General features: G+C 41.6%; 1 protein-coding gene across 3 annotated transcripts in view; it reads left to right on the top strand.

Annotated features, from left to right (window-relative positions):
* Positions 1–9,274, top strand: part of Magi2 (membrane associated guanylate kinase, WW and PDZ domain containing 2) — a 1,451,928-nt gene that overhangs the window by 515,708 nt on the left and 926,946 nt on the right. The window lies entirely within an intron of this gene.

Below are 9,274 nucleotides of genomic sequence, written 5' to 3'. Positions count from 1 at the left end.
TTTACCCTGCTAAAAATAATCCCTGGATAGAACTGAGGTGCTAGACTCAAAATGTGATTGTCAGACCTAGACTATCTTTCTGAGTCTAGGGGAGAATCACTCTTTCCATTTCTGTCCACATAACATTCATAGAGGTAACTTCCATATATACCCTAGCAGAATATTTGGTATGTAATGTTTCAATAAATATTTATGCATTAATTAGTTCCAGAAATACTTGGCTAACTGCCAGAGTTCACATGCCACTAAGTGACATAGCTGTGTCGTGGAATCTGAGGATTTTTCTTGGATTCTTAGCATTGCTTTCTTTTTGTTACCATTCATTTTGTTTCAAAACACTAGAGTGAATTGCCTTGAACACATAACATTATTCTCTCTCTCTGAGCAGTGTTTGTAATTAATATTTCACCATATCCCCCTTCTACTTATCTTTGGATGTCATTTTATGAAACCTAGAAAATCGTATCCTGACTTGATTCAATTGAAGGGAAGAACAGAGAGGAGCCTTTCTACATGGCCAGGAAGGCCCCAGGCATTCTCCACCTGCTTGTGTAAGGTCACTGTCAGTCTTGCCAACATCAGAGATCGTTCTGTGGACTGCTGAAATGCAAACACACTTATATCTGCGCTTCGGAGACTGTAGTGTCATCATGACAAATCTGTTGGTATCTTCTCCCCAGTATCCCCTGCCCAGCCCATCCATTCCTGGTAACTCCAGTGTCCACAGCATGGCCCGTGAGACACTGTGGCATTTGACTCCAGCATCCTTTTCTGCTTCTCCACCATTTACATGACATCCAACCCATGCCGACCACATTTGTCCTGACTCTGTGTTTGCAAATTCTATTACTTTTAGCTGGAATGCCTTCCCTTCTCTTTTCTTGCTTGCTATTTATTTATTTATGTATGTATGTATTTAGTACAGCGTCTACAGGATCTCACTACATAGATCGGATTCCTAGTGGTCCTCCTGTGTTTAGTCTCCCAAGCAATGGGATTACAGGCACGCGCCCCCAAGCCCAGTCTCAGTCACCCTCTCAGTAAGCCCCGGGGTGGGGCTGGCATGGCATGCCAAGGATCGAACCCTGGTCCCTGTACCTGCCTAAGCAGGTACTTTAGTCCACTAAGCTATCTGACCAGCCCTCTTTTCTTAGAAATGTTTTTAGTTTTTTTTTTTTTTTTTTTTTTCCCATGCAGCTCAAATAGTCTTTGCTCTACAAATTTTCCTCACTACTGTCAAAGAGGATTGCTTTATCTCCTCTTCTTAGTTTGCATTATGAATTTATTCAGTGTTTTAGAAGGTTAAATATATCCTGGCTTAGTGGGTATTTGTGTAAATCTTGCTTTCCTTTAAAGCTTTGAAAGACCCTTCCTCTCTCTCCTAAAACATTTTGACTTATCAGACATTGTTCATCTCTCTGCTTACAGAGTGTATTTGAGAAACCCACTGGGAAAGCTGGATATAATTGTTAATGGAAATAGATTATTCTGAATCTTGTAAAAATAAAATCATATAGAAGAACACATTGAGATTCTCTGAGCTTTCAGGGAACCAAGGGGAAAAATTATTCTGTCAGTTACTTTTTGTTACTAAGACAAATACTCAACACCCAAAGTTAAAGGAAGGTTTACTTTCGCTCACAGGATGTAGAGATTTTAGCCAGTAATTGGCTGACTCCAAGGCAGGGTGGCTCAGCAGATGGGCATCGCAGAGGAGAAAAAGTTCATGGTGGCCAGAAAGTAGCAAAACAAGCAGGCAAAAATAAAAAAAAAAATAGTTTTATTTTTCTGCCCCCTTCTGTCCCATTCTATCTAAGCTCCCAAGACTAGGGCAGTGCCAAACCAATCAGTGGGCTGATTTACTATTCACACTGCCTTAATCCTCACGCCCTTAACCTGGCACTGCACCATGAGTCAGCCGTTCACGCCCTCTGCACTCAGCTCCCTCTGAAAAGCCCCACGATGTGCTTGGAGCACATCTAACACAGCCATGACACATTTGGATTGAATAGCAGAATGAATGATCATTTACTTCATTACAAAATCCTAATCTTTCATTCAGTATATAAAAGTCAAATATTTGACTAGAAGTCTGAGAATACATTTTTAGCAACTTTATTACCCTTTAACTAGTGAGCATCTAGTAACTGTTACAATATACACAAACTTATCCAGATTTTAGTCTAAGCTAAGAGAAGAGATGGCAGTCAACAATGTGCTCTATGAAAAAACTAAATGTTCACTACAAAGTAAGAATCATTACAAGGCACTGAGAAAATACAGTATTCTCTGTTGAGTTATTATTTTCTTCCTACCCTGGATCTGGCTAAAGGAAGATTTAGCATCCTGTGTGAAAGAACTAGAACAGGGACAATGAAGGAGCTATCTGAGATCATTTTGTGTCACTATAAACAACACCACAGACTGGACGATTAATAAAGGAAACCAATTTATTTCTCACAGTTCTGAAAATCCAGGTCAGGTGACAAATGTTGTGGGGACAGCTTTTGGGGTGCTTCCTAGCATGGTGAAAGGCATAACATGGTGAGAGTAGAACTGGAAACCCAGACTGCCCTTCCTCTGGTTACAAAACCACTAATCCCAACCTGGGGGCCCCGGCCCCATGACCTCATCTAACCCTCATGAGCTTCCAGATATCATATTTACCCCCCCACCCCCGTCCAAGTATCATTACCCTCCCCCATCTTCTCATCTACCTCTACAAGGAATAGTTTGGTTCCTTCCCTATGCAATGATGGATTCTCGAACACAAATGCTTATTGTCTCAATTACTACTTGTGCTCAAATCTTGGCTGAAACTTCCCTGTAATCATAATGCTCCACCCTGATTAGGTTGAAGGTGAGGCCCACAGCACAGCAGTTCCTGCTGCTATCTTAAAATTATGTATACACACGTATGCATCCATGTGTGATTAGTGCACACCTGAAGCTTTCAATTACATGTTGACCTGAAAGATCTCTATACAATCTATAATCTTCGATACACCTTTGATCACAATTTGCCTTCGATCAAAAATATCACGGCTAGCTTGGCTGTGGCCCACTAATTATGGAAATGCAGGATGAAATTTGGAGAGTGCGTATAAAAAATGTTTGCCCCACTAGAAACATCAAAAAAAAGAGAGAGTGAAATCACTGTATTACAAAACTAGAGAAAATAGTATAAATCATGATGGAGGTTGATTTGTGTCCACCCTCAGGGGTAGAAAATGCTCAAGGACTGATGTAGGGAAAACTACCCTACAGTAATAAAAAGGAGGTCGGTATCGGTATCCCATTTGTTAAGGATGATGATGATAATAGAAAATGATGCCAAGTGTCTGTTCCCTTTCACCATCACCTTCAAACATATATAGGAAAGGCAACACAACAGGAGAAAATACAGAAGGATCAGCCGTCTTGGTTACTGGGTGTGTCATGGCCAGCTACCCCTGCAGGCCCCATAGCAAAGTGCCACGGTGGCAGACATTCCCACAGTTACCTGGAGATGCCTGCGAGTCAACCCCACTACACAAAGGCGCACTTTGCGGCCCCACCGTGGACAGTCTCGAAATCTGAGCTTCAGTGACATTCACATATGTGGTGTCTTATTCACCTGGAGCCAGAATTTCTGCCATGTTTGTTCAAACTAGTCACTTTGTGTGTGTGTGTGTGTGTGTGTGTGTGTGTGTGTGTGCTCAAACTCAGGACATGGAGCTTGCCAGGCAGGTGCTTGTGTGGCTGAGCTATATCCCTGGCCTGAGCTATAGCCCCTATTTTCTTCCAGATATTTTATAATTTATTTGCCTAATATTTACTGTGAGTTCAGTCTCATTGGCTTGCATTACCTTCTGTTTGGGAAGCTGGCAAGTGCTTAGAAAAAAATAAAGTCTTGAATTATTCATAACTATTTCTATTTTTCCTATTACTTTAAAAATTATATTTACAGACCCAAACCTCTACCCTCCTAAAATTGTATTTATTTAAAATATCCCTTTGACATTTCCAAGTTGTAATGGCTATCTATGAAAAAAGATATTTCTTTATTCCTTATTTCTTCATCTCTTATGTTTCTAAAATTTGAGAAAGTCCAGTCACGCTTTCCACACTTTTACTGGGCAACTTCTTACTGCACTAACTGGCCAAATGCAGTCAGAACAGCTTCCTGCAGCCATGCATGGCTTCCCTTCTGTCCGTCTTTCCTCCAGTCTTTAATCTTTCCAGCTTCCTTTTCCTGCCTTTATTTCCTTCCTTCTTTTCCCTCAGTAAAAATTGAGTATTGAGCAATACTGAGCCGAGAGCTCTCCTAGCTGTTGATAAAAAGACTTGGAGTAAGACTCACTGTTCTGCCCAGTAGAGAATTTGTAGAAGGAAACCTCACCAATTGTGCCAGGTCTTGGAAATCACTAGGGCCCCTCACTCCACACCAGACTCAGTGCATTCACTTTCCGCTTCACAGATGTACCAAAAGTAAAAGCGACAGTCCAAGTCACCTGTCCCTTAAATTAGAGGAGATTGATTACTTATAATCCATAGGCCATGTGTTAAAACCAGAAGCCCTTCTATCAGCAAAGACAGCATCCCTGGTGCTCCTGCTCCAAGTGATCATCCTGCCATCTAAATTATAATAAAACCCCAAAAAGGCCATTTTAAGTGGAGCAAACAGCACGCATGAGGCGTGGAGGTGAACAAGTGATCATAAATTGTTGAGCACTTACTAAGTGCCAGACAGCGCTCTGAGTGCAGCACATATATTCTCCGGCTAATCACCTTCGCCATATAAGACAGAGGCACAGAGAGCTGAAGTAACTCAAGGTCCCTCAGCTAGGGCGGTCGGGCCATGAACCAGGCCCTTGAGCACTGCCTTATATAGTTTCCAACCAAATATGAAGGTGAGAAGATTGAGACCGAGAACTACAGCCAATTTCCAGATTCTTTGATTCGAGTGACGTGACCCTGTTAATGGAGACAACAACATAAGTGGGATTTTTGGAGGAAGAACAAATACGATTTTAGAAATGTGGACCACGCAGGCTCCCGTGGAGTGGTAACTGCAAGTAAGTCCGGAAATGATGAGAAATCAAGGCTTGAAACTCAAGGACAGTAAACTCTGGATAAGCTTGTGGGAATCAGCAGCAGTATAATCATCAGATGATGATGAGAAAGGGAGAGCTTATAAGAAAGTCTGTGGAAAAGGCGGCCAAAAGCTACTACCAGGGGCCAGGGCTTGAAGAGCAGCGCTACCTGACAGGCGAGGGAAGAAAATCACAGAAGGAAGATGAGCACCTCAAAAATAAGAGAAAAGCAGGAGGACTTTGGGCCATAGAACTGAAGACCTGATTGCCTTGAAATCCATTCTTTCTCTGGAAACTTTGATGAGTAGTGAACGTTAAAAGTTGGAGTGTGTGTGTGTGTGTGTCCTTGTGTGTGTGTGTGTGCACTCATACGTGTCTGTGTGCTATGCATGCACTGTTAACCACAGGATACAAACAAGCATGCTCTGAATGTGTCCTCTTGTAACAGCATTACAGGGTGCAGGACATGTATTGGGTTAAATCCTGCGCTGCACAGAGAGGGAGATGTTGGCTCCCGAGTCCTTACACCCACCCCAGGTGTTACTCATTCTTTTCATGGATTCTTTTGAAATCCTAGACTAATTATCTGAAATTTCTTTCTATCATCCTGCTTCTTTGTCTGACTTTTCCTTCTTATTTCATCCGCAGCTTCTGGCAGGTTTTGCTCCTCAAGCAAAATTGTATTTCCTCATGCATAAACTTCATCTTTCTCCTCCAGTTAGAATCACGATGCCTGCCTCGCTGGCTGAGGACGCAGAACAGTGTCTGGCGCTTCGCTCTGAGTCCTCAGGTGCTTGTCCACATCAGCTGTGCACTCTGCAAGTCCCAGATGGACTTCTAGAGACACAGGGAGCAGGAAGGCAGAGTGAAACCTCCGAAGGAAGAGATGACACTACTGTGCAGCCCTCAGTGTTTCCATTTTTAAAAAATTGTAGGCAACAATTTCATGCTTCTAACATATTTGAAGCCTAGAAATTTACCCTTGTTAACTCAGCTATGATTTTATAATCAGGTGTCCTCATTTCCAAATCAGTGTCTGTGCCAAATGCTTTCTGATCTGAGGAATATGCATAACCGATAGACAGAAATCACTGTGCAGCACAGGTACAGAAAAAGAAAATAAATACAAGAAGAAGTACACATCTTTCAATATTTAATGATTTCTCTTAAATATCTCAAGGTATTCAACCAATTCAATGATTTTGAGCTAATAATTGTAATAATTTCATTATATCCTACCTATACCCGTTCTCTCTCTCTCTCTCTCTCTCTCTCTCTCTCTCTCTCTCTCTCTCTCTCGTGCATTTAGTGGTAGTATTCAGTGGTGCACAATAATTATTTGTGCCAAATGTTTACGGGGGAAATTTTAAACCTACAGACGTAGGATAAAGCCCAGGGGCCTAGGCATTGCTTTGCTTTTCTCCATTGTCCGTGTGTTGGAGAGCTCCCACTTGCACGGGCGGTGAAAATAAGACCCTAGAAACCTGTTCACGACTGTGTTTTTGTACAGGTCAGTGAAGATACATTACCGCCTTTCTCCTCTCTCCACTGCCCTCCAGTCCGCTGTCTCGGCAATGCTTAACTGTCCCCCGTTTCGACTCGTTCTCCAGGCGCTCAGCTCTTCATAGATTCTAGGGTTTGCTTTTGTCAGTTGCCTAGGAGAACGAGCCGCGGGGGTCCAATTGGGATGTCGTCTTTGTGTCATTAATATATTCCTTAATTACAGGATGTATCCCTTCTGGTAGGAGGAAAGCTTGCCCGCTTCATGCAGGAGGCCCGCTACAGCGTGCTCTTCGGTTCCTCTGTGCACCGTGTCAGAGAACCCTTGCGTGGGCCCGGGCCTCCTGGGCTGAGAACGCCGAAGCGCGGAGCAGTTGTGCCCGTGCGACCGGCGGCCGTGGTTTTTCAGTTGTCGGGGATGCAACGCTCTGGGTGTGATCCAGGGGGAGTTAAGTATCTAATGGGAGTCAAATTAATTGCCCCCACTGTTGCTCTAATTTGCTGATAATGACATACTTTTAATCAGCACCATGGTTTGGTTTGAAAGCAAATAATTTTATTATAAAATAATTACATTTTAAAAATGTGATAGCGTGTGGGAGATGAGGATAGGCCTGTTGTATATTGGAAAAGGCTCTGACCATCTGGCAGTCTGAGAGCATTCATGTCCTTTCAGTGATGGTGTGATTAGGCTGAGCTTTTCAGTAGAATTTATTCAGACTATGAACAACTCTGGAAAGCTAAACATCGTGTTGGACCAAGTCGTATAGCTTTTTGCTGCCATATTTAGGAGGAAATGAGAAGTTACAGAATAATACAAATAACAACTATAAAGTTGTCTGAAAGGAAATAAGGGTAAATATTATTTTAATAACTCACATGATTTCTCCTTGTTTTTACCTTTCCTATAAAATTTCCAAAACCCATACACATATATATGGTAAATTTGGTTAGGTTGTTTCACTGAATTTTAGTTTTCCTTATTGCTGGGATATAAAAGAAATTGTTTCATTGGATCAGCTTTATTTCCATCTGTTCCTTATGCACCGAGAAAATGGAAAACCAGCAAAACATAAAAGAGGACCACATATCCTCTGGCAGCAACATATTTTCTCTGTCAAAGGATCGCCTATTTCCTGAAAGAGTAAAGTTGGAATAAATGTCAGAAGCATACTTTTTCCTTAAAACACTTTTTGTTTGATAAGAATTGATCATTTCATTTTCTGTAGTGTGAATAAGAGCCCTCTTACTTCAACAAAAGCAGATTTCGTTTGTGTCTCGCCTTGTCTACCTGACACCAGCAAAGTGGTTGAAACCGCACAAAGATTTTAACCCCTTCTGGCATCGTGGGCACCAAAATATCCCAAGTGCTTTAATGGATATTTCTAATGGCTCCTTTATCTAAAAACTTCTAGGGAAGACACAGTACCTCGATTATTAATTTGTAATATTGAATAACAATAGTAATGATAATTGGCATCTATTTACATATTTCTCATCAGAAACTAGTATTATGGAAGAAAAACATTGTTTTCTTTTGTGTACATTCTACTAAATGCTTGTGTTTATTACATTTAATACATTGAACACTTTGTAATATTATTTGATTTACAAACCATAAGCTTATTAAGAATAAAATTGTGACATTAGGGCCAGTGGTATGTTGCTGTCAATTTCTAAAATCCCCCATAGTGTTGTATAAGATATATAGGCTGGCATTTTCCTTTAAGTCACTAGCACAGCAGAATTAAAATTGATTAAGCCCCTGCCTCTTGGGCTTATCTGTATTAAAAGGCAGAGAGAGTCCTTCAGATTTCATGGAAATACAAATAGTAGAAAGTCTAGAGCTTCAGGTGTGCTTTCGATAATCAGCTAAAATTGAGCTGATCTATGCACATTGTTGCCTAATTCATCCCATGACAGATGCCAGACTTAGCAAGATGGCTGCTTGGCTTTAGGTTTACCATCTGTTGGGAAGCGAATTGGTCTGGCTGCTTTTAATCAATGAACCAAGAATTCTAGAATTTTCTGGAACTCTCAGGGTTCAGAGTCATCCTATCTGGCTGCATGCTGACATATCTAGGCAAGGGGTATTACCGAGTTCCCGTCCTGTTCTTCTCCCTCTTCAGAGGCTGGCACACAAAGGCACATGAAAGCAAGCTCAGCTTCTCATCTGATTCAAGTTCCAGGAGAAAAAGTGAAATACGAAATAAATGCAAGATACAATGAATGTATTAAGAGTTGTCAAGGAAGATAAAACTGCACATGTGGACAGAGAGTGACAACAGTTAGTGGAGTGAACCTCTATGGTAATGTGGTCGTGAAGGTCTCTGAGAAGGAGACTGTGAGCAAGGACCAGACAGAGGGAGATAGTGCCACTCCTTTTGGAACAGAAGAATGTTCCAAGCAGGGCACAGAAAATGTGTCATAGAACATAAAGAGATTTTGCTTGATGTGTTTAAGCAATAGCAAAAGAGTCAGAGAAGCTGGAATGAATGGAGGGATGAGAAGAAACCTGAGATAAAATCAAGCAGAAGCCAGGAACTACGATCAAAGAGGCTGAGAGGGAAGGATTTTGAGGTTGTGTCTAAGCATGGTAGGAAGCCATCAAAGGAAGGATTTGGGCAGATGAATCAGAAGGTGTGCTGTGTGCCTTTCAAAGAGTCTTGGCAGATAGAGAAGTCTAGATTGAAGGTGGG

Source organism: Octodon degus, unplaced genomic scaffold (assembly GCF_000260255.1).
Source record: "Octodon degus isolate 3935 unplaced genomic scaffold, OctDeg1.0 scaffold00108, whole genome shotgun sequence".
In the NCBI taxonomy this organism is placed as follows: domain Eukaryota; kingdom Metazoa; phylum Chordata; class Mammalia; order Rodentia; family Octodontidae; genus Octodon; species Octodon degus.
This window is presented reverse-complemented; position numbering and strand designations above follow the sequence as displayed.